The sequence below is a fragment of the Dendrobates tinctorius genome, unplaced genomic scaffold (genome assembly GCF_039654945.1).
Source record: "Dendrobates tinctorius isolate UK_male_01 unplaced genomic scaffold, ASM3965494v1 ptg000332l, whole genome shotgun sequence".
NCBI lineage: Eukaryota > Metazoa > Chordata > Amphibia > Anura > Dendrobatidae > Dendrobates > Dendrobates tinctorius.
In genome coordinates this window covers 17,382,811-17,408,367 of record NW_027361998.1, presented here as the reverse complement: position 1 = coordinate 17,408,367, position 25,557 = coordinate 17,382,811, and the positions used below count along the sequence as shown (strand labels likewise).

Below are 25,557 nucleotides of genomic sequence, written 5' to 3'. Positions count from 1 at the left end.
TGCGTACACTTTTGGACACTGGACACTTGTGGATTGTGTGAGGCCCACTGATATCTGAGCGCTATGTGACACGCTCGATGGCACAGCTGCCTGTGACCAAAGTGACGAGAGGATAATGGAGATTTTGAATCTCTGCGTACACTTTTGGACACTGGACACTTGTGGATTGTGTGAGGCCCACTGATATCTGAGCGCTATGTGACACACTCGATGGCACAGCTGCCTGTGACCAAAGTGACGAGAGGATAATGGAGATTTTGAATCTCTGCGTACACTTTTGGACACTGGACACTTGTGGATTGTGTTAGGCCCACTGTTATCTGAGCGCTATGTGACACGCTCGATGGCACAGCTGCCTGTGACCAAAGTGACGAGAGGATAATGGAGATTTTGAATCTCTACGTACACTTTTGGACACTGGACACTTGTGGATTGTGTGAGGCCCACTGATATCTGAGCGCTATGTGACACGCTCGATGGCACAGCTGCCTGTGACCAAAGTGACGAGAGGATAATGGAGATTTTGAATCTCTGCGTACACTTTTGGACACTGGACACTTGTGGATTGTGTGAGGCCCACTGATATCTGAGCGCTATGTGACACGCTCGATGGCACAGCTGCATGTGACCAAAGTGACGAGAGGATAATGGAGATTTTTAATCTCTGCGTACACTTTTGGACACTGGACACTTGTGGATTGTGTTAGGCCCACTGATTTCTGAGCGCTACGTGACATGCTCGATGGCACAGCTGCCTGTGACCAAAGTGACGAGAGGATAATGGAGATTTTGAATCTCTGCGTACACTTTTGGACACTGGACACTTGTGGATTGTGTGAGGCCCACTGATATCTGAGCGCTATGTGACACGCTCGATGGCACAGCTGCCTGTGACCAAAGTGACGAGAGGATAATGGAGATTTTGAATCTCTGCGTACACTTTTGGACACTGGACACTTGTGGATTGTGTGCGGCCCACTGATATCTGAGCGCTATGTGACACGCTCGATGGCACAGCTGCCTGTGACCAAAGTGACGAGAGGATAATGGAGATTTTGAATCTCTGCGTACACTTTTGGACACTGGACACTTGTGGATTGTGTGAGGCCCACTGATATCTGAGCGCTATGTGACACGCTCGATGGCACAGCTGCCTGTGACCAAAGTGACGAGAGGATAATGGAGATTTTGAATCTCTGCGTACACTTTTGGACACTGGACACTTGTGGATTGTGTGAGGCCCACTGATATCTGAGCGCTATGTGACACGCTCGATGGCACAGCTGCCTGTGACCAAAGTGACGAGAGGATAATGGAGATTTTGAATCTCTGCGTACACTTTTGGACACTGGACACTTGTGGATTGTGTGAGTCCCACTGATATCTGAGCGCTATGTGACACGCTCGATGGCACAGCTGCCTGTGACCAAAGTGACGAGAGGATAATGGAGATTTTGAATCTCTGCGTGCACTTTTGGACACTGGACACTTGTGGATTGTGTTAGGCCCACTGATATCTGAGCGCTATGTGACACGCTCGATGGCACAGCTGCCTGTTACCAAAGTGACGAGAGGATAATGGAGATTTTGAATCTCTGCGTACACTTTTGGACACTGGACACTTGTGGATTGTGTGAGGCCCACTGATATCTGAGCGCTATGTGACACGCTCGATGGCACAGCTGCCTGTGACCAAAGTGACGAGAGGATAATGGAGATTTTGAATCTCTGAGTACACTTTTGGACACTGGACACTTGTGGATTGTGTGAGGCCCACTGATATCTGAGCGCTATGTGACACGCTCGATGGCACAGCTGTGACAAAAGTGACTAGAGGATAAGGGAGATTGGATTGCTTTTAAAAAAGCAGTTTGCGGAGCAGTGGGTAAACAGCAATGTCAGCGTGTCAGGAAGCCTTAAAAGGCAGCCCAACAACCAACACCACTGATGCACCACAATATAGCCTCCCCTTGCACTGCACACACAGTGACTTGTGTGTTGTGCAGGCCAAATCGCTAGCAGCAGAAGCAGTTTTTTTGTCTTCTTCCCTGCCTAACGCGCTCCCTACAGAATCAGCAGCAACCTCTCCATATACTAAGATCGGCAGAAGTAAGATGATGGTCGGCGTGCACGCCCTTTTATACCCCCTGTGACGCCCACCAAAGCAAGCCAATCACTTGCATGCCCTTCTGAAAGATGGTGGTGACCCGTGCCTAGGTCATCACGTTGCCCACAGTGTCCGTGGATCCTGATTGGCTGAAAAAGAGCGCAAAACAAACTTTTGAAACGCGACTTTGGCGCGTAAGTCGCCGACCTCGCGGCCGACCTCATCCTAGGGTCGGGTTTCGTTTCATGAAACCCGACTTTGCCAAAAGTCGGCGACTTTTGAATTTTTTCGACCCGTTTCGCTCAACTCTAGTGATAACGGCTACACTACAGAAACCGGATGCAAGGGCTTACTGTGGTGACAACAAGCAATCGAGATCAAGAACTGAAAGTCAAAAGCTTGGATACCAAAGAGTAACAGCGTGTTTCTGCCCAGTTTCAAACTGGGGACCTTTCGCGTGTTAGGCGAACGTGATAACCACTACACTACAGAAACCGGCTGCGGAAGGTTACTGTGGTCATGACGAGCCATCGAGAACAAAGACTCAACGTCAAAAGCTTTAATATCAACGCCTAATGTCATGCTTCTATCCAGTTTCGAACTGGGGACCGTTCGCGTGTGAGGTGAACGTGACAACAACTACACTTCAGAAACTCCATGCAAAGCTAAAGATGTTTAAACATGCTGAAATGAACTTGAAAAAGAAAAAAACAGCCAGCCAAAGTCAAGAGGTCTTCCTCTATGTCTGAAGACAGGACAAAGTGCATTTTGCAACACAGGAACCTTTCATTTGTCAGGCTATTGGAGAAAAAGAACAAACAGGGAAACAAAACCATGCTCCACAAAACATTCTCATGCCTTTGTCCGAAAGCCAAAAAGAAAAAGCACCTAGATGCCTGCTTTCGCACCTTGATCCTATCAGGTGTTACTTGAATTAGGAACACTTAGACACTGTCAAAAACACACATGCTTGCCAAAAGCAAAAATGGGTAGAAATAATCACATTGGTAAAAGTAATGCTCATTAAACCAGCAATAGAATATGCTAACTAAGGCTAATTAAGCCAACAATATACGTTTGTGATCAAAATAAAGAAAAGCCACATGTTTCTGCCCGGGATCAAAACTGGGAACTTTCAGGAGGATGGCAAACAGGACAATCACTACACTACAGTAACCAGACAAGAGCATTTACTGTGGTCATGGCAAGCATTAAAGATCAAGCACTCATTGTAAAAAGCGCTAGTTTGCAAAAGGAACGCTGTGTTTCTGCCCAGTTTCGAACTGAGGACTTTTCGCGTGTAAAGCGAACGTGATAACCACTACACTACAGAAACCACCCGATTCAAACAAACAAAAAATGCTGTGGTCATGGCAAGCAATAAAGAACAAGCACTGAAAGTCAAAAAGATTGTTTTCAAAGAGAAAAAGCTGTGTTTCTGCTCAGTTTTGAACTGGGGACCTTTGGCGTGTGAGGCGAACGTGATAACCGCTACACTACAGAAACAGGATTCAAGCGCTTACTGTGGTGACAACAAGCAATCGAGATCAAGAACTGAAAGTCAAAAGCTTGGATACCAAAGGGTAACAGCGTGTTTCTTCCCAGTTTCGAACTGGGGACCTTTCGCGTGTTATGCGAACGTGATAACCACTACACTACCGAAACCGGCTGCGGAAGGTTACTGTGGTCATGACGAGCCATCGAGAACAAAGACTCAACGTCAAAAGCTTTAATATCAACGCCTAATGTCATGCTTCTATCCTGTCTCAAACGGTGGACCGTTCGAGTGTGAGGTTAACGTGACAACTACTACACTTCAGAAACTCCATGCAAAGCTAAAGATGTTTAAACATGCTGAAATGAACTTGAAAAAGAAAAAAACAGCCAGCCAAAGTCAAGAGGTCTTCCTCTATGTCTGAAGACAGGACAAAGTGCAGTTTGCAACACAGGAACCTTTCATTTGTCAGGCTATTGGAGAAAAAGAACAAACAGGGAAACAAAACCATGCTCCACAAAACATTCTCATGCCTTTGTCCAAAAGCCAAAAAGAAAAAGCACCTAGATGCCTGCTTTCGCACCTTGATCCTATCAGGTGTTACTTGAATTAGGAACACTTAGACACTGTCAAAAACACACATGCTTGCCAAAAGCAAAAACGGGTAGAAATAATCACATTGGTAAAAGTAATGCTCATTAAACCAGCAATAGAATATGCTAACTAAGGCTAATTAAGCCAACAATATACGTTTGTGATCAAAATAAAGAAAAGCCACATGTTTCTGCCCGGGATCAAAACAGGGAACTTTCAGGAGGATGGCAAACAGGACAATCACTACACTACAGTAACCAGACAAGAGCGTTTACTGTGGTAATGGCAAGCATTAAAGATCAAGCACTCATTGTCAAAAGCGCTAGTTTGCAAGAGGAACGCTGTTTTTCTGCCCAGTTTCGAACTGAGGACCTTTCGCTTGTAAAAAGAACGTGATAACCGCTACACTACAGAAACAAAACGATTCAAACAAACAAAAAATGCTGTGGTCATGGCAAGCAATAAAGAACAAGCACTGAAAGTCAAAAAGATAGTTTTCCAAGAGAAAAAGCTGTGTATCTGCCCAGTTTCGAACTGGGGACCTTTCGCGTGTGAGTCAAACGTGATAACCGCTACACTACAGAAACCAGCTGCAAGCGCTTACTGTGGTGACAGCAAGCAATCGAGATCAAGAACTGAAAGTCAAAAGCTTGGACACCAAAGGGTAAGAGCGTGTTTCTGCCCAGTTTCGAACTGGGGACCTTTCGCGTGTTAGGCGAACGTGATAACCACTACACTACAGAAACCTGCTGCAGAAGGTTACTGTGGTCATGACGAGCCATCGAGAACAAAGACTCAACGTCAAAAGCTTTAATATCAACGCCTAATGTCATGCTTCTATCCAGTTTGGAACTAGGGACCGTTCGCGTGTGAGGTGAACGTGACAACCACTACACTTCAGAGGATGGCAAACAGGACAATCACTACACTACAGTAACCAGACAAGAGCGTTTACTGTGGTCATGGCAAGCATTAAAGATCAAGCACTCATTGTCAAAAGCGCTAGTTTGCAAGAGGAACGCTGTGTTTCTGCCCAGTTTCGAACTGAGGACCTTTCGCGTGTAAAGCAAACGTGATAACCGCTACACTACAGAAACCAACCAATTCAAACAAACAAAAGATGCAGTGGTCATGGCAAGCAATAAAGAACAAGCACTGAAAGTCAAAAAGATCGTTTTCCAAGAGAAAAAGCTGTGTTTCTGCCCAGTTTCGAACTGGGGACCTTTCGCGTGTGAGACGAACGTGATAACGGCTACACTACAGAAAGCGGATGCAAGCGCTTACTGTGGTGACAACAAGCAATCGAGATCAAGAACTGAAAGACAAAAGCTTGGATACCAAAGGGTAAGGCTGGTTTCACATTTGCGTTTTTTTGCGCTGGAAAAAAACGCATACCTGCGCATGCGTTTTTTCCCCTATATTTAACATGGGTGCGCATACCTGCGCGCTGGTAAGCGCTCGTATGCGATTTTCATGCGCTGCGTTTTTTTGGGGTGTGCGTTTGTATTTTCCAGACGCAGCATGTTGCATTTTTTGGCCCTGCAAAAAAGCGCATGCGCACGTATGCGCACGTTTTGCGCTAAAAATGGCCATTATAGCCTATGGATGCGCATACGTGCGCACTGGCATGCGCATGTAAGCGTTTTTTTAGCGCTGCGTTTTTTTGGTAGTGTCCACTTGTTGTACTAGTTATAATCTTCTAAAGTCAAAAAAAAAAAGTCTATATAAAGGAGGTGCCTGCCAAAACTCTGCCACTACTACACTGACAGATTGGAGAGCAGACAGTCAACAAGGAACCCATCTGATCAGCGAAGAATGTGAGTATATTACATTATATGCCTGTCCTTTTAAATTATGTATGTACTAATGATTTTTATTATTTTTACATGCAGTATGTCTTCAGAATCCGAGTATTCCCCATCGCGGCAGGAATTGGCGCAAGCAGACCGTGAGGTGATTATTTTCGTGCATCTGGTAAGTATATCTGCTGCTTCTCCAAATCTCTTACGTTTTTTTCTACTTTTCTAAGACATCGTCATCATCATCATCTTCTGCGGAATGGACTAGTGAGGGCGAAGAGCAGGAGCAGCGAAGCCAAGTCCCGGTGGTGATACGGAATGTATGTATCAAATGATTTGTAATGTTCTTTATTTTTTATCTTCTATTTTTACTCTTTTTTATGTTTCTTTTTTTGTAACTTTTTATTCAATTTAAATTTGATTATTCTAATGAATGTGTTTTGTCTTGGTTCCACAACGGGATGAAGACATCTACCTGGATAATGAGCAGCTCATCAGCCTGGTCCAGGAGCGTTCGCCGTTGTGGGACAGCCGTGACCGGCTGCACAAGGACATTGTGGTGACCCGGCGGCTATGGAATGAGGTGGCCGCAGCGTTGATGGATGGCTGGGACAGCGCCACAGCATCCTCCAAAAAGGCGTTTAGTGAGTATTTCCCTGCTCTGTATTGTGCCGCAGTGACTGTTGTCCTTGACGGCACTGTTGGGTTTCGTGCTAGGTGTATTCTAGCAGGAAACCCAACAGTGTCATTGGGGTCTACAGTGACTGCTTTGAGTATTGTATTGCTACATTGTGCCGCAGTGACTGTTGTCCTTGACGGCACTGTTGGGTTTCGTGCTAGGTGTATTCTAGCAGGAAACCCAACAGTGTCATCGGGGTCTACAGTGACTGCTTTGAGTATTGTATTGCTACATTGTGCCGCAGTGACTGTTGTCCTTGACGGCACTGTTGGGTTTCGTGCTAGGTGTATTCTAGCAGGAAACCCAACAGTGTCATCGGGGTCTACAGTGACTGCTTTGAGTATTGTATTGCTATATTGTGCCGCAGTGACTGTTGTCCTTGACGGCACTGTTTTTTTTAACAACAGTGGACAAAGTACGAACACGTTGGCGTTCGATCAAGGACCGCTTCAACAGTGATGTTCGTGCTGAGGGCCAGGTTCGCAGTGGAGCTGCGTCAAGGACCAGAACTAGATACCGTCACTATCACGCGTTGCAGTTCCTAAGACCGGTCCTTGCCACGAGATCGTAAGTATTATAAATTTTGGGTTTTTATTTTTATTAATCTGTGTTTTTCTAATCCACAGCTGATGCTTCTTGTAAAGGCATGGTAGTAATGATTTTCCTTTATTCCACAGCACCTGGAGCAGCACCCTGCAACCTGGCCCTGGAGCGGTCCTTCCTCGGACGTCCTCTGACCCGTCCCAGCCATCCGACTGCCAGGAAGCACCTTGCAGGTCAGCCACACACACAGCTGGTGACCAGGAAGCTGGGCCATCAGGTGTTCCCCTGTCCCAGGTCTCTGCCACTGGTTATGCGGGCACTACCTGCCAGCGGCAGAGGGCCTTGGACAGGAATGTCTTGCCCGAGTTTATGCATTTGAGCGAGGCCTTTAATTCCAGCCTCAAGTCACTGTCCAACAGAGTTGAAAGCGGTTTTGCACTCATGGAACGTGGTTTTAACCACTTTGAACACCGCTTCAATTCTGTAGAACAGCGCCTTGACCGTCTGGAGGCCGACCTCAACAGACCAGCACACCATTTTTTTAGTAAGATTGAAAAGGGCATGGCGGAACACCTTAGTCCTGAGCAACAGCTGAATGTGCTGCAGGCCTGCAACAATGCTTTCTTGCAGGCTATGCAGCATAATCGGTACGGTCAGCAGTCAGTGGTGTCATTTCCACCTGTGCCACCATTGACTCGCTTCACCTCACTACCGACTTGTGCTGCATACCACTGCACGGACACCTCTATTCAAAGCCAGGACACCCACCGTTACACCACCACAAGTCTGAGTGCAGCTGGTCACTTCACCGACACCACCATGGCAAGCGCTGCTCCTGTCTGGAGCACCACCGCCACTCCCATGCATGCGTGGAGCTCAGCCACCACTAGGCAAACATGGAACAGCCCTGCCGCTACAACAACATGTAGTAGCCCTGCCACCACCACTCTGCAAACCTGGACCATCACTGCCGCCACCAGTCCTCCTGCAAGGACGAGCACTGCCAACGAAGAGCAGCAGCAGCAGCCACCTCAGCAGCAGCAGCCACCTCAGCAGCAGCAGCAACCACCTCAGCAGCAGCCACCACAGCAGCAGCAGCAGCCACCACCGCAGCAGCCGCCACCTCAGCAGCAGCAGCCACCTCAGCAGCAGCAGCCACACCAGCAGCAGCAGCCACCTCAGCAGCAGCAGCCACACCAGCAGCAGCAGCCACCTCAGCAGCAGCCGCCACCTCAGCAGCAGCCGCCACCTCAGCAGCAGCAGCAGCCACACCAGCAGACGGGGGACCTACACTCAATATTTGCCCCTAGTTCAAGGCGAAATCTATCAAGGCGGGCATTGGGCCAAAGTCGGTCCAGGCACACAAGCCTACGGCGACATGCCATTACAACTAATGTACCTGAACAGATTTCCTCTCCTCCAAGTGTTCCTAGTTTAATTCCCTTAACTGGACTACCTTCCCCCACAAGTTTTGTTGCCCCTTCCCCTCAAACACCGTCTTCAACTTCAAGTGTTGCATATTCCCTGCACACCCCCAAATTGAAACCATCTGCCCCCAAACGCCGTAAAAAATAATTTTTTGGTTTACTTTTTTTGATTAAAAATAAATTTACATTTGTGGTTCACCATTAAAAAGTTTCATTAATGTTGTTTGCGCCGCTCACACACACTGATGGGTAAATACATGTTAAAAACCAACCCAAGGCCTAGTATAGTCATATGTGAAATACCACGGCCTAGTATAGTCATACCAAGGCCTAGTGTAATAACTCTAGTTTTACCAACTTGGATCTGGTTTCATGAAAAACAAACTGTTGAAACTTGTCTAAAAAATAAGTTTCTTTCTAGTTTCACCAGTTTGTTTTTTGTGAAACAAGATGCTAGTTGTTAAAAATGGAGTTATTACAGTAGGCCTTGGTATGACTATACTAGGCCGTGGTATTTCACATATTACTATACTACTAGCCCCAAGGCCTACTATACTCATATTTGAAATACCACGGCCTAGTGTAGTCATTCCAAGGCCTAGTGTAATAACTCTAGTTTTACCAACTAGAATCTGGTTTCATGAAAAACAAACTGTTGAAACTTGTCAAGTTTCACCAGTTTGTTTTTCGTGAAACAAGATCCTAGTTGGTAAAAATCGAGTAGGCCTTGGTATGACTATACTAGGCCGTGGTATTTCACATATGACTATACTAGTAGGCCCAAGGCCTACTATACTCATATTTGAAATACCACGGCCTAGTATAGTTATTCCAAGGCCTAGTGTAATAACTTGTAAGTTGGAATGGAGCAGATTACATTCATCCACTCAATGCTGACTTGTATTCACCATTGACTTTCATTGGGGTTGGGTTTTGAGGGTTGTGTTTTGAGAAAATCACATACTTTTTTTTCAACTAGTTGCACAATTTTCTCTTGAAAAAATTTGGTTTCCTGATTCATGGCCTGCAGCTTTGCTCGTTCCAATATATTTCACGCAGACTAGCAATGCTGCATTTTAACTCGTATGTGTATTTACCTGCCCAGGTGTGTGAACATCAAAAAATTCAGTTATACATGGGAAGTTTTTTATTTAATTGGAGTTTAAAAAATGTAGTGCACTCAGTAATGGTATCAAATAAGGTTTTTTATTACCATAAACAAACAAAAACATTACACCATTTCATCTTGCCAGTGCACCCGTCCTACATCAGAAATAAAGTAGGCCGCAAATTGGTCCCTCATTTGGCCAACTTCAACGGATGACCTGAGAGTGTGCTGAGTGAATTCAGGCAATGGGTTAGGAGCATCATCGTCCAGTTCAAAGGTCGGGTGCTCTTTAGCCATCACAAAGTTATGTAGAACCACACAGGCCTTCACCACCTCATCGACTGTTTCAAGTTTAAGATTAATGGCCGTGCCCAGAATTCGCCATCTGGAGACAAGAATCCCAAAAGCACACTCGACAGTTCTTCTGGCCCTGGTCAGCCTGTAATTAAATATTTTTTTGGTGTGGTCCAAGTCACGGCTGGAGTAGGGTTTCAGTAAGTTTCCGCACATTTGAAAAGCCTCATCGCCAACCATTACAAAGGGCAGTGGCGGAGCTTCGGTGTGAGGAAGAGGCCGTGGCATAGGGAAATTAAATTGGTTGCCATACAACCTCCGGCCCATGTCTGAGTTTTTAAAAGCCTGTGAGTCATTACCACGGCCAAATGCTCCAATGTCCACTGCTACAAACATACATCCGGCATCCGCAATCGCCATGAGTACTATTGAAAAGTACTTTTTGTAATTATAGTACTCAGATCCCGTTCTTTGGGGTTTGATGATCCGTATGTGTTTACCATCAACAGCTCCCAAACAGTTGGGAAAATTGCATACTGTCCAGAATTTGTCAGCAATTTCCATCCACTTTTCAGCGGTGGGCAGGGGCATAAATTCTGAACAAAAAACATTCCAGAGAGCCCGGCAGGTGTCAGCAACAATTCCAGACAAGGTAGAGATTCCAATACGGTACTGGAAGTGTAGTAAAGATAGGGTTTCTCCAGTCGCCAGGAATCTGTGAACAGACAAAGAAGTAAAATTAATATTTATGTATATTATTTTAAAAAACTATAAAATAAAATATTAGTACATTCACGAAAACTAATTACCCAAGGTTTTGAATACTAAATTTAAAAAAAACTTCAGACCGCACCACTTGGTTTTTAAAACATACCGTAATGTCACCAGTAGCCGTTCCTCAGGAGGAATCGCACGACGGAGCTGTGTGTCCTGTCTCCGGATGGATTGTTGGACACGAGCAAGCAAATCCATGAAACTTTCGTGGGACATCCGGATATAATCTGTAAATTTCTCCGGGTTTGACTGGAGCTCGCTGTAGAGGGTGTGGTATGCCCCACGGCTCTCCCGGAGTTCAACAATCGGATGTATCCACATACGCCGCCGTCTTCGCTGCCTCTCTCTCTTCCTTTGTTCATGGCAAGCAACTGCATACGCCTGAGCCATCGCGATGTCCAAATCCAAGTTGAAGTGAAAACTCTTCCAGCGCAGATCCATGGTCACGAGAAGAATCAAGCAAATGTGAAGAATACTGTAGACAGGGTCTATATATTAACATACCACACCCACAATGCAGTCCCATTGGTCTTGTGTGTTGTTGATTGGTTGTTTTTTCTTTTTTGTGGGGTTTTTCCAAAATCTGTAAAAAAACGCAAACGCACAAAAAACGCATACAAACGCACAAAAACGCTGCGTTTTTTTCCTGCATGCGCATAAAAATGCTTGAAAAAAACGCAGCGTTTGTATGCATTTGTATGCGTTTTTTTAATGCTTTTTTTTGCAGGAAAAACGCGCTGCAAAAAGAAGCAAGTGTGAAACCAGCCTAACAGCGTGTTTCTGCCCAGTTTCGAACTGGGGACCTTTCGCGTGTTAGGCGAACGTGATAACCACTACACTACAGAAACCGGATGCGGAAGGTTATTGTGGTCATGACGAGCCATCGAGAACAAAGACTCAACGTCAAAAGCTTTAATATCAACGCCTAATGTCATGCTTCTGTAGGGAAGGTGACCTGACGGATGGACGGACTAGTCAGAGTGAAGAAAGATAGGTTTGCACAGTGTAGGTAGGAGTCAGTGATTACAGTGGGGAAACAACTAGGAAAGTGTAGTGGACGTGCAGTACCTTGGGATGACCATTAGATGGCAGGGTGGAGTGTGAGCAAAGGACTTTACAGCAGCTTAGGGCTTTAGAAACCGTTGGTCATGGGGGGCGTGGTGACAGTTAGAGTGACAGTTTCAAGGAACCGGGGGAGTTATAAATACTGAGGGAGGGTTCCAGAAAGATCCAGTCCCCAGGGGGAGCCCAGGTGACAGGAGGACTACGCCAGTCTGTGTGCCCTGAGGAGAATCCAGACCAGGGGGACTGAGGAGAGAGGACGTCAGGGGGGTGGTCCTGACAGGAAAGGACCGCAGTTGAGACGAGGTACTGGGTGTAAGACACCGTATGTGACACGACGACTGAGCAGTAGAAGCGCTGTTGGTTAATGGGCCAAAGGTGGCCACAGTGACGGAACTGTCAGGAGCGTCGACAGTAAAGGAGGGGACGGTGTGTGCAGACACGTCTCCAGTGTACGGTGTGAGAAGCGGCTCTGGAAACGGAGGGCCGCGAGGTGTGCCGTCAGTCGGACGGCAAGTGAAGAAATAAACTTGGACCTGTTGCACCCAGAATCTGCCTCCATCGTGTCTCTGTTGTCATCTCTGCGCGGTATAAAAGTAGGACCACCCCCCCAGCTCGGCACCCCACCACCGACACTACATTTGGCGTAGTCAGCAGGATCGCCGCCGCTAATACCTCATCTTCTGCGGCAGACCTGCCTCAAAGAATGGAAAAGGACTTGGACTACTCTGTTTGGATTACAATTACCTGTGGATTACAAATGACCTACGTGTGGAATACAAATGGGAAGCGCTGTGGCGGATCTGTGTGGCCAGCAGAGGATCCGGGGCGGTACCAGGTACTGTGCAGTATGGCGGTGTTGCTTCAGCGCAGAGGAGAGGTCCGGGTGTTTGCAGTCGTGTTGAATGGACTGGGACCCCCTCCAACGTACCCCAAAAGGAAGCAGTATGTGCCTGGAAATCGACGCTTCCATATATTGGACCCTGACAGGATGGTGGAGAGGCCTGCCGACACCTCACCTCACAGAGGGAGTGGCACAGAAGAAAAACTTGGCTGCAGCTGTCTGATGCCATTCGAGTGCTGCCCAACGGACGGTATGAGACTCTGCAGGTGTCGGGGCATCGGCCGCCTAGAGTGGCAGTGGCGGCAGGGGATGGAGCTGTGCCAGAAGTCGCCCTCAGAGCCACGGGAGAGCAGCGGGATGCTGAGCTGGGGAGCGGAGCCTGAGCGGAGTCAGCGAAAACGGCCGCCACCAATACCAGCAGAGGACTTCTCAGCGGAGCCCCCGAGTTTAGGGGAAAAACCCGCGGGACAGTGGAGCAAGGGACGGAGGCTGCGGGTGAAGCCACGTATTGATGTGATGGAGGCCGCAGCGTCGGGGAAGGTGAGAGTACCCCCGGCACCACTAGTGCCTCCGCCAGCGGCCCTCATCATTCCGCCGCAGCACGCTGCCCCCTGCGCACCGGAAGGCCTGGGTACATCGGGCCCAGTGGTGTATGCAGAGTTGTGCGAGGCCCCTGCTCAAGTCCCTGAGGTACCCCGCCTGGAGCCGCCAGTGCGGAAGTCATCCAAAGAAGACGCTGCTGCGTTCCCCCTGCTGATAGCAGCTGCGTCGTTGGAACCGGCCGTTACTCCGGCTCCATTGGAAGTAGTGGATGTGGCCTGTCCTGAGGCCGCGGTTATGCCGCTGCTGAAGTCGACTGCGGCCGACTTAGTGGGCCTTGTGATTCCAGCCTCCAAGGACCCGGTTGTCCCCATTTGCCACCTGGCCCCAGCGGCTGTTGAGCTGCAGGAATCATCGGCCGCCTCTGATCCACGTCCTTCCTCGGTTAAGTCCCGCCCACCGGACTCCAGGGCTCATGCCGGACCCTCTGTTTGGGTCGCAGGAGTTATAGAGAAGAAGAGGGCCAGGGGGCAGGAAGTCTGGAACCTGCTCCATGAGAGGGGAGAGGCTGGCATGGCGGCTGCACGACCCCCGGGACGGCTCGTTTATACTATCTTGCAGAAAGGGACACTTCTTGCATCCTGGGAGCTCCACGGTTGTGGGGTTCCATACTACTGACCACCGAAAGGAGGATTGAACTGTCAGGAGTTCGTTGCACCGTTGTGCAGGTCAAAAGGACAGTTCGCGGTCAGCTTTTAAAAAAAAAAAAGAAATGTTTATCTGTGATTTTTATGTCTGTTTTTCTATGTTCCTCTTACAGGATAGATTGTGTTTACTTTTTAGACTGACAGAGCGCGGGATACTTAGAAGAGAGGGAGTGTCCATGTCCAAGGAAGGGAGGAGGAAAGGAGACTTGCAATGTTATGTTATATTTTGGTTTTAAAAGCAAGAAAAAAAAAATTATAAAAATGGGTACTTGTGCTATTATAAAGTTGTTTAATGTATAATATGCCAAAGTAAATGCAACAGGTCCGGGTAAGGGAAGGTCTGCGGGACCAAAGGAAAGTGTGAGATCCGGTAGGGATCTAAGAGTTGAGGAGGTCTGGGAGACCGGGACGCCGACCATGACATGTAATTGAAAGAAGGAAAATGAGTTGGAAGACGTGAGAAAGACAGCCGTCCTAGGTCAGGTCCCCAACACCACGGACACCCCTGAAGAAGGAAAGGCGGGCGCCGGCAATGATCTGGTAGGTGAGTGGCCTCGATCATGGCGTACCGGATAGTGAAAGGTAACAGTAGGGGAGAGTAGGGGAAAGATACACGCCGTAGAGAGAATACGGGTGTACCTTGCCCAATTTGAAAGACATTGTCATGTGGCGTGCGCGCTGGTGAGTAGCAGTAGGCTGCTCAGAGCATAGTGCTCCCAGTATGGTTCGGCCCCCGCAGATAGTGGGTTTGGCTCAACTTCTGGTCCGACAACAGAATGTAGGTGTAGATTCAGAACGACGAAGGCAGGGATGACGATTGTCGAGGACGACAATGGACAAAGGAAGGGGGAGTGTAGGGAAGGTGACCTGACGGATGGACGGACTAGTCAGAGTGAAGAAAGATAGGTTTGCACAGTGTAGGTAGGAGTCAGTGATTACAGTGGGGAAACAACTAGGAAAGTGTAGTGGACGTGCAGTACCTTGGGATGACCATTAGATGGCAGGGTGGAGTGTGAGCAAAGGACTTTACAGCAGCTTAGGGCTTTAGAAACCGTTGGTCATGGGGGGCGTGGTGACAGTTAGAGTGACAGTTTCAAGGAACCGGGGGAGTTATAAATACTGAGGGAGGGTTCCAGAAAGATCCAGTCCCCAGGGGGAGCCCAGGTGACAGGAGGACTACGCCAGTCTGTGTGCCCTGAGGAGAATCCAGACCAGGGGGACTGAGGAGAGAGGACGTCAGGGGGGTGGTCCTGACAGGAAAGGACCGCAGTTGAGACGAGGTACTGGGTGTAAGACACCGTATGTGACACGACGACTGAGCAGTAAAAGCGCTGTTGGTTAATGGGCCAAAGGTGGCCACAGTGACGGAACTGTCAGGAGCGTCGACAGTAAAGGAGGGGACGGTGTGTGCAGACACGTCTCCAGTGTACGGTGTGAGAAGCGGCTCTGGAAACGGAGGGCCGCGAGGTGTGCCGTCAGTCGGATGGCAAGTGAAGAAATAAACTTGGACCTGTTGCACCCAGAATCTGCCTCCATCGTGTCTCTGTTGTCATCTCTGCGCGGTATAAAAGTAGGACCACCCCACCAGCTCGGCACCCCACCACCGACACTACACTTCTATCCAGTTTCGAACTGGGGACCGTTCGCGGGTGAGGTGAACGTGACAACCACTACACTTCAGAAACTCCATGCAAAGATAAAGATGTTTAAACATGCTGAAATGAACTTGAAAAAGAAAAAAACAGCCAGCCAAAGTCAAGAGGTCTTCGTCTATGTCTGAAGACAGGACAAAGTGCATTTTGCAACACAGGAACCTTTCATTTGTCAGGCTATTGGAGAAAAAGAACAAACAGGGAAACAAAACCATGCTCCACAAAACATTCTCATGCCTTTGTCCAAAAGCCAAAAAGAAAAAGCAACTAGATGCCTGCTTTCGCACCTTGATCCTATCAGGAGTTACTTGAATTAGGAACACTTAGACACTGTCAAAAACACACATGCTTGCCAAAAGCAAAAACGGGTAGAAATAATCACATTGGTAAAAGTAATGCTCATTAAACCAGCAATAGAATATGCTAACTAAGGCTAATTAAGCCAACAATATACGTTTGTGATCAAAATAAAGAAAAGCCACATGTTTCTGCCCGGGATCAAAACAGGGAACTTTCAGGAGGATGGCAAACAGGACAATCACTACACTACAGTAACCAGACAAGAGCATTTACTGTGGTCATGGCAAGCATTAAAGATCAAGCACTAATTGTCAAAAGCGCTAGTTTGCAAGAGGAACGCTGTGTTTCTGCCCAGTTACTAACTGAGGACCTTTCGCGTGTAAAGCGACCGCGATAACCGCTACACTACAGAAACCAACCGATTCAAACAAACAAAAAATGCTGTGGTCATGGCAAGCAATAAAGAACAAGCACTGAAAGTCAAAAAGATCGTTTTCCAAGAGAAAAAGCAGTGTTTCTGCCCAGTTTCAACCTGGGGACCTTTCGCATGTGAGGCAAACTTATAACAGTTACACTACAGAAACCAGATGCAAGTGCTTACTGTGGTGACAACAAGCAATTGAGATCAAGAACTGAAAGTCAAAAGCTTGGATACCAAAGGGTAACAGCGTGTTTCTGCCCAATTTCGAACTGGGGACCTTTCACGCGTGAGGCGAACGTGATAACCGCTACACTACAGAAACAGGATGCAAGCGCTTACTGTGGTGACAACAAGCAATCGAGATCAAGAACTGAAAGTCTAAAGCTTGGATACCAAAGGGTAACAGCGTGTTTCTGCCCAGTTTCGAACTGGGGACCTTTCGCGTGATAGGCGAACGTGATAACCACTACACTACAGAAACCGTCTGCGGAAGGTTACTGTGGTCATGACGAGCCATCGAGAACAAAGACTCAACATCAAAAGCTTTAATATCAACGCCTAATGTCATGCTTCTATCCAGTTTCGAACTGGGGACCGTTCGCGTGTGAGGTGAACGTGACAACCACTAAAATTCAGAAACTCAATGCAAAGATAAAGATGTTTAAACATGCTGAAATGAACTTGAAAAAGAAAAAAACAGCCAGCCAAAGTCAAGAGGTATTCCTCTATGTCTGAAGACAGGACAAAGTGCATTTTGCAACACAGGAACCTTTCATTTGTCAGGCTATTGGAGAAAAAGAACAAACAGGGAAACAAAACCATGCTCCACAAAACATTCTCATGCCTTTGTCCAAAAGCCAAAAAGAAAAAGCACCTAGATGCCTGCTTTCGCACCTTGATCCTATCAGGTGTTACTTGAATTAGGAACACTTAGACACTGTCAAAAACACACATGCTTGCCAAAAGCAAAAACGGGTAGAAATAATCACATTGGTAAAAGTAATGCTCATTAAACCAGCAATAGAATATGCTAACTAAGGCTAATTAAGCCAACAATATACGTTTGTGATCAAAATAAAGAAAAGCCACATGTTTCTGCCCGGGATCAAAAAAAGGAACTTTCAGGAGGATGGCAAACAGGACAATCACTACACTACAGTAACCAGACAAGAGCATTTACTGTGGTCATGGCAAGCATTAAAGATCAAGCACTCATTATCAATAGCGCTAGTTTGCAAGAGGAACGCTGTGTTTCTGCCCAATTTCGAACTGAGGACTTTTCGCGTGTAAAGCGAACGTGATAACCGCTACACTACAGAAACCAACAGATTCAAACAAACAAAAAATGCTGTGGTCATGGCAAGCAATAAAGAACAAGCACTGAAAGTCAAAAAGATCGTTTTCCAAGAGGAAAAAAAGCTGTGTTTCTGCCCAGTTTCGAACTGGGGACCTTTCGCGTGTGAGGCGAACGTGATAACCGCTACACTACAGAAACTAGATGCAAGGGTTTACTGTGGTGACAACAAGCAATCGAGATCAAGAACTGAAAGTCAAAAGCTTGGATATCAAAGGGTAACAGCGTGTTTCTGCCCAGTTTCGAACTGGGGACCTTTCGCGTGTTAGGCGAACGTGATAACCACTACACTACAGAAACCGGCTGCGGAAGGTTTCTGTGGTCATGACGAGCCAACAAGAACAAAGACTCAATGTCAAAAGCTTCAATATCAACGCCTAATGTCATGCTTCTATCCAGTTTCGAACTAGGGACCGTTCGCGTGTGAGGTGAACGTGACAACCACTACACTACAGAAACGCCATGCAAAGATAAAGATGTTTAAACATGCTGAAATGAACTTGAAAAAGAAAAAAACAGCCAGCCAAAGTCAAGAGGTCTTCCTCTATGTCTGAAGACAGGACAAAGTGCAGTTTGCAACACAGGAACCTTTCATTTGTCAGGCTATTGGAGAAAAAGAACAAACAGGGAAACAAAACCATGCTCCACAAAACATTCTCATGCCTTTGTCCAAAAGCCAAAAAGAAAAAGCACCTAGATGCCTGCTTTCGCACCTTGATCCTATCAGGTGTTACTTGAATTAGGAACACTTAGACACTGTCAAAAACACACATGCTTGCAAAAAGCAAAAACGGGTAGAAATAATCACATTGGTAAAAGTAAAGCTCATTAAACCAGCAATAGAATATGCTAACTAAGGCTAATTAACCCCTTCACCCCCAAGGGTGGTTTGCACGTTCATGACCGGGCCAATTTTTACAATTCTGACCACTGTACTTTAACTCTCGAACGCTTCCATGGATCCCGGTGATTCTGACATTGTTTTCTCGTGACATATTGTACTTCATGTTAGTGGTAAAATTTCATTCAAATAACTTGCGTTTATTTGTGAGAAAAACGGAAATTTGGCGAAAATTTTGAAAATTTCGCAATTTTCCAACTTTGAATTTTTATGCCCTTAAATCACAGAGATACGGCACACAAAAAACTTGATAACTAACATTTCCCACATGATTACTGTACATCAGCACAATTTTGGAACCAAAATTTTTTTTTGTTAGGAAGTTATAAGGGTTAAAAGTTGACCAGCAATTTCTCATTTTTACAACACCATTTTATTTTTAGGACCACATCACATTTGAAGCCACTTTGAGGGGTCTATATGATAGAAAATACCCAAAAGTGACACCATTCTAAAAACTGCACCCCTTAAGGTGCTCAAAACCACATTCAAGAAGTTTATTAACCCTTTAGGCGCGTCACATGAAATTTTTTGAATATTTAAAAAAAAATGAACATCTAACTTTTTTTCATAAAAAAAATACTTCAGGTTCAATTTTTTTTATTTTACCAAGGGTAACAGGAGAAATTGAACTGCAAAAGTTATTGTGCAATTTGTCCTGAGTACGCAGATACCTGATATGTGGGGGGGAACGACTGTTTCGGCGCATGGCAGAGCTCAGAATGGAAGGAGCGCAGTTTGACTTTTTCAATGCAAAATTGGCTGGAATTCAGATTGGACGCCATGTCACGTTTGGAGAGTCCCTGATGTACCTAAACAGTGGAAACCCCCTACAAGTGACCCCATTTTGGAAACTAGACCCCCCAAGGTACTTATCTAGATATGTGGTGAGAACTTTGAACCCACAAGGGCTTTACAGAAGCTTATAACGTACAGCGGTACAATTAAAAAATCATATTTTTTCCACAAAAATGATCTTTTCACCCCAATTTTTATTTTCCCAAGGGTAACAGGACCCTAAAAGTTATTGTGCAATTTGTCCTGAGTACGCTGATACCCCACATGTGGGGGTAAACCACTATTTGGGCGCATGGCAGAGCTCGGAAGGGAAGCAGCGCCATTTGACGTTTTTGGCTGGAATTGAGATTGGACACCATGTCGCGTTTGGAAAACCCCTGATGTACCAAAACAGTGGAAACCCCCCACAAATGACACCATTTTGGAAAATAGACCCCCTAAGGAACTTATCTAGATGTGTGGTGAGAACTTTGAACCCCATGGGCTTCACAGAAGTTTATAACATAAAGCCATACAATTAAAAAATCATATTTTTTTCCACAAAAATGATCTTTTCACCCTCAATTCTTATTTTCCCAAGGGTAACAGGACCCTAAAAGTTATTGTGCAATTTATCCTGAGTATGCTGATACCCCACATGTGGGGGTAAACCACTATTTGGGTGCATGGCAGAGCTCGGAAGGGAAGCAGCGCCACTTGACGTTTTTGGCTGGAATTGAGATCGGACACCATGTCGCGTTTGGAAAACCCCTGATGTACCAAAACAGTGGAAACCCCCCACAAATGACACCATTTTGGAAACTAGACCCCCTAAGGAACTTATCTAGATGTGTGGTGAGCACTTTGACCCCCCCAGTGCTTCACAGAAGTTTACAACGCCCGGGCGTGAAAATAAAAAAATCGTATTTTTTCCACAAACATGATTTTTTAGTCAACATTTTTTTATTTTCCCAAGGGTACCAGGAGAAATTGGACCCCAAACGTTGTTGTCCAATTTGTCCTGAGTATGCTGATACCCCATATGTGGGAGAAAACTACTGTATGGGCACACGTCGGGGCTCGGAAGGGAAGTAGTGACGTTTTGGAATGCAGACTTTGATGGAATGGTCTGCGGGTGTCATGTTGCCTTTGGAGAGCCCCTAATGTACCTAAACAGTGGAAACCCCCCACAAATGACACCATTTTGTAAACTAGACCCCCCAAGGAACTTATCTAGATGTGTGGTGAGCACTTTGACCCCCCCAGTGCTTCACAGAAGTTTACAACGCCCGGGCGTGAAAATAAAAAATTTGTATTTTTTCCACAAACATGATCTTTTAGTCACCATTTTTTTATTTTACCAAGGGTACCAGGAGAAATTGGACCCCAAAAGTTGTTGTCCAATTTGTCCTGAGTATGCTGATACCCCATATGTGGGAGAAAACTACTGTATGGGCACACGTCGGGGCTCGGAAGGGAAGTAGTGACGTTTTGGAATGCAGACTTTGATGGAATGGTCTGTGGGTGTCATGTTGCCTTTGGAGAGCCCCTAATGTACCTAAACAGTGGAAACCCCCCACAAATGACACCATTTTGTAAACTAGACCCCCCAAGGAACTTATCTAGATGTGTGGTGAGCACTTTGACCCCCCCAGTGCTTCACAGAAGTTTACAACGCCCGGGCGTGAAAATAAAAAATTCGTATTTTTTCCACAAACATGATCTTTTAGTCACCATTTTTTTATTTTCCCAAGGGTACCAGGAGAAATTGGACCCCAAAAGTTGTTGTCCAATTTGTCCTGAGTACGCTGATTTCCCATATGTGGGAGAAAACTACTGTATGGACACACGTCGGGGCTCGGAAGGGAAGCAGTGATGTTTTGGAATGCAGACTTTGATGGAATGGTCTGCGGGTGTCATGTGCGTTTGGAGAGCCCCTGATGTACCTAAACTATTGAAACTCCCCACAAGTGACCCCATTTTGGACACTAGACCCCCACGGAACTTTTCAAGATGTGTGGTGAGCACTTTGAACCCCCAAGTGCTTCACAGAAGTTTATAACGCTCGGACGTGAAAATAAAAAAATCATTTTTTTCCACAAAAATGATATTTTTGCCCCCAATTTTTTATTTTCCTAAGGGTAACAGGAGAAATTGGACCCCAAAAATTGTTTTGCAATTTGTCCTGAGTAGGCTGATACCCTACATGTGGGGGTAAAACACTGTTTGGGCGCATAGCAGAGCTTGGAAGGGAAGGAGCACCATTTGACTTTTTCAACTCAGAATTGGCTGGAATTGAGATTAGACGCCATGTTGCATTTGGAGAGCCCCTGATGTGCCCAAACAGTGGAAACCCCCAATTCTAACTCCAACCCGAACCCCAACACGCCCCTAACCCTAGCCCTAACCCTAGCCCTAACCCTAGCCCTAGCCCTAACCCTAGCCCTAACCCTAGCCCTAACCCTAGCCCTAGCCCTAACCCTAACCCTACCCTAACCCTACCCCAACACACCCCTAGCCCTAACCCTAATGGAAAAATGGAAATAAATACATTTTTTTATATTATTATTTTTCCCTAGCTAAGGGGGTGATAACGGGGGGTTTGATTTACTATTTATGGCGGTTTTTATGTTTGGCGGCTGTCGCACGCTAAAAGACGCTTTTTATTGTAAAAATAGTTTTTGCATCACCACATATTGAGAGCTATAATTTTTCCGTATTTTGACCCACCGAGTCATGTGAGGTCTTATTTTTTGCGGGACGAGTTGACGTTTTTATTGGTACCATTATCGGGCACGTGAAATTTTTTGATCGCTTTTTATTCCGATTTTTGTGACGCAGAATGAACAAAAACCAGCGTTTCATGAATTTCTTTTGGGGGGGTGCGTTTACACCGTTCTGCGTGCGGTAAAATTGATAAAGCGGTTTTATTCTTCGGGTCAGTACGGTTACAGCGATACCTCATTTAGGTCGTTTTTTTATGTTTTTGTCGGTTTTATGCAATGAAAACTATTTTATATAAAAATATTTTTGCATCACTTTATTCTGCGAGTTATAACTTTTTTATTTTTTCACTGATGATGCTGTATTGCGGCTTGTTTTTTGCGGGACAAGATGACGTTTTCAGCGGTACCATGGATATTTATATGCGTCTTTTTGATCGCGCGTTATTGCACTTTTTGTTTGGCGGTATGATAATAAATCATTATTTTTTGCTTCGTTTTTTATTTTTGTTTTTTAAGGGGTTCGCTAAAGGGGTTAACTATTCAGACAGTTTTATAGGGCAGGTCGTTACGGATGTGGCGATACCTAATATGTGTACTTTTATTGTTTTTTTTTTTATTATTTTCAAAAAATGAATTTATTGGGGAATATTTTTTTTTTTTTTTACTAATTTATTTGGCGATTTTTTTTAATTTATTTTTACACTTTTTTTTAATTTTTTTTTACTTTATTACATAGTCCCAGGTGGGACATCACTGTCCTGTGACAGATCGCTGATCTGTCACATCACAGATCACTGTGACAGATCAACAATCTGTCACAGGCAGTGCACAAGGCTTCCTCATGCCTGCGCTTTGCAGGCACTGAGGAAGCCAGCTTCCCCAGGCCCCCGAAGGCCCCCGTCGCCATCTTGGATTCGGGGGCCTGGAGGAAAGGAGCCCCCCGCAGCAGCGCTGCACATTGCGCTGCCGTGGGGGGCTCAGGGAAGCACGGAGGGAGCCCCCTCCCTGCCGATGCTTCCCTTTAACCCCCGGTACACCGCGATCATGTTTGATCGCAGTGTGCAAGGGGTTAACGTGTCGGGGGCGGTCCGTGACCGCCCCTGACACATTGTGCCGGGTGTCAGCTGTGATAATCAGCTGACACCCGGCCGCGATCAGCGGCGCTCACCACGTGGGCGCCGCTGATCGCGGTAGACGTACTATCCCGTCCCCGGTCATACGGGCCCGGGTACTGTGGACGGGATAGTACGTCTCATGTCAGGAAGGGGTTAAGCCAACAATATACGTTTGTGATCAAAATAAAGAAATGCCACGTGTTTCTGCCCGGGATCAAAGCAGGGAACTTTCAGGAGGATGGCAAACAGGACAATCACTACACTACAGTAACCAGACAAGAGCGTTTACTGTGGTCATGGCAAGCATTAAAGATCAAGCACTCATTGTCAAAAGCGCTAGTTTACAAGAGAAACGCTGTGTTTCTGCCCAGTTTCAACTAAGGACCTTTCGCGAGTAAAGCGAATGTGATAACCGCTACACTACAGAAACCAACCGTTTAAAAAAAAACAAAAAATGCTGTGGTCATGGCAAGCAATAAAGAACAAGCACTGAAAGTCAAAAAAATCGTTTTCCAAGAGAAAAGCTGTGTTTCTGCAAAGTTTCGAACTGGGGACCTTTCGCGTGTGAGGCGAACGTGATAACCACTATTCTACAGAAACCAGATGCAAGTGCTTACTGTGGTGACAACAAGCAATCGAGATCAAGAACTGAAAGTCAAAAGCTTGGATACCAAAGGGTAACAGCGTTTTTCTGCCCAGTTTCAAACTGTGGACCTTTCGCGTGTTAGGCGAACGTGATAACCACTACACTACAGAAACCGGCTGCGGAAGGTTACTGTGGTCATGACGAGCCACCGAGAACAAAGACTCAACGTCAAAAGCTTTAATATCAACGCCTAATGTCATGCTTCTATCCATTTTCGAACTGGGGACCGTTCACGTGAGAGGTGAACGTGACAACCACTACACTTCGGAAACTACATGCAAAGCTAAAGATGTTTAAACATGCTGAAATGAACTTGAAAAAGAAAAAAACATCCAGCCAAAGTCAAGAGGTCTTCCTCTATGTCTGAAGACAGGACAAAGTGCATTTTGCAACACAGGAACCTTTCATTTGTCAGGCTATTGGAGAAAAAGAACAAACAGGGAAACAAAACCATGCTCCACAAAACATTCTCATGCCTTTGTCCAAAAGCCAAAAAGAAAAAGCACCTAGATGCCTGCTTTCGCACCTTGATCCTATCAGGTGTTACTTGAATTAGGAACACTTAGACACTGTCAAAAACACACATGCTTGCCAAAAGCAAAAACGGGTAGAAATAATCACATTGGTAAAAGTAATGCTCATTAAACCAGCAATAGAATATGCTAACTAAGGCTAATTAAGCCAACAATATACGTTTGTGATCAAAACAAAGAAAAGCCACATTTTTCTGCCCGGGATCAAAACAGGGAACTTTCAGGAGGATGGCAAACAGGACAATCACTACACTACAGTAACCAGACAAGAGCGTTTACTGTGGTCATGGCAAGCATTAAAGATCAAGCACTCATTGTCAAAAGCGCAAGTTTGCAAGAGAAACGCTGTGTTTCTGCCCAGCAGGGCTGCCATTAGGAATTTCAGGGCCCCATACTGTAAAAATGTTTGGACCCCCTTGAGACTCCGTCCAGGCTCCACCCCAGCCCTGCCTCCACCCCTCAAGAGTCCCACTACCCACTCTTGGAAAAACTCCACTTCTGCACCACGTCCTCACCAATCACAAATTAACATTTCCCAGATCATACATATAGCCAGCAGCTTTTGTTCTGGCCAAAAGAATTTTAAGCCGCCACCACAACAAGGTAGACTCTTTTGGATGAGCTCTACTGTACTGTAACTTATTAATCATTTGTTAAAATACCCAATACTCTGTTTAGGTATATTTTTCTTTTTCTTTAACCCCTTCACTACCAAGGGTGGTTTGCACGTTAACTACCGGGCCCATTTTTACAATTCTGACCACTGTCCCTTTATGAGGTAATAACTCTGAAACGCTTCCATGGATCCCGGTGATTCTGACATTCTTTTCTCGTGACATATTGTACTTCATGTTAGTGGTAAAATTTCATTCATATAACTTGCGTTTATTTGTGAGAAAAATGGAAATTTGGCGAAAATTTTGAAAATTCCGCAATTTTCCAACTTTGAATTTTTATGCCCTTAAACCACAGAGATATGGCACACAAAAAACTTAATAAGTAACATTTGCCACATGTTTACTTTACATCAGCACAATTTTGGAACCAAAATTTTTATTTGTTAGTAAGATATAAGGGTTAAAAGTTGACCAGCGATCTCTCATTTTTGCAACACCATTTTATTTTTACGGACTACATCACATTTGAAGCCACTTTGAGG

At 45.7% G+C, this 25,557-nt stretch overlaps 8 non-coding genes across 8 annotated transcripts; all 8 read right to left on the bottom strand.

The window, feature by feature from the left end:
- Nucleotides 1–2,529: 2,529 nt before the first annotated feature.
- TRNAV-AAC (transfer RNA valine (anticodon AAC)) lies at nucleotides 2,530–2,602 on the bottom strand. The gene has a single exon. It is a non-coding gene; the product is annotated as a tRNA-Val (tRNA).
- A 768-nt stretch (nucleotides 2,603–3,370) lies between these two features.
- TRNAV-UAC (transfer RNA valine (anticodon UAC)) lies at nucleotides 3,371–3,443 on the bottom strand. Its single transcript has one exon. It is a non-coding gene; the product is annotated as a tRNA-Val (tRNA).
- Nucleotides 3,444–4,869: 1,426 nt separating this feature from the next.
- Nucleotides 4,870–4,942, bottom strand: TRNAV-AAC (transfer RNA valine (anticodon AAC)). Its single transcript has one exon. It is a non-coding gene; the product is annotated as a tRNA-Val (tRNA).
- A 278-nt stretch (nucleotides 4,943–5,220) lies between these two features.
- On the bottom strand, nucleotides 5,221–5,293 carry TRNAV-UAC (transfer RNA valine (anticodon UAC)). Its single transcript has one exon. It is a non-coding gene; the product is annotated as a tRNA-Val (tRNA).
- A 6,302-nt stretch (nucleotides 5,294–11,595) lies between these two features.
- TRNAV-AAC (transfer RNA valine (anticodon AAC)) lies at nucleotides 11,596–11,668 on the bottom strand. Its single transcript has one exon. It is a non-coding gene; the product is annotated as a tRNA-Val (tRNA).
- Nucleotides 11,669–16,754: 5,086 nt separating this feature from the next.
- TRNAD-AUC (transfer RNA aspartic acid (anticodon AUC)) lies at nucleotides 16,755–16,827 on the bottom strand. Its single transcript has one exon. It is a non-coding gene; the product is annotated as a tRNA-Asp (tRNA).
- Nucleotides 16,828–17,768: 941 nt separating this feature from the next.
- Nucleotides 17,769–17,841, bottom strand: TRNAV-CAC (transfer RNA valine (anticodon CAC)). Its single transcript has one exon. It is a non-coding gene; the product is annotated as a tRNA-Val (tRNA).
- Nucleotides 17,842–17,927: 86 nt separating this feature from the next.
- TRNAV-AAC (transfer RNA valine (anticodon AAC)) lies at nucleotides 17,928–18,000 on the bottom strand. Its single transcript has one exon. It is a non-coding gene; the product is annotated as a tRNA-Val (tRNA).
- Nucleotides 18,001–25,557: the final 7,557 nt, after the last annotated feature.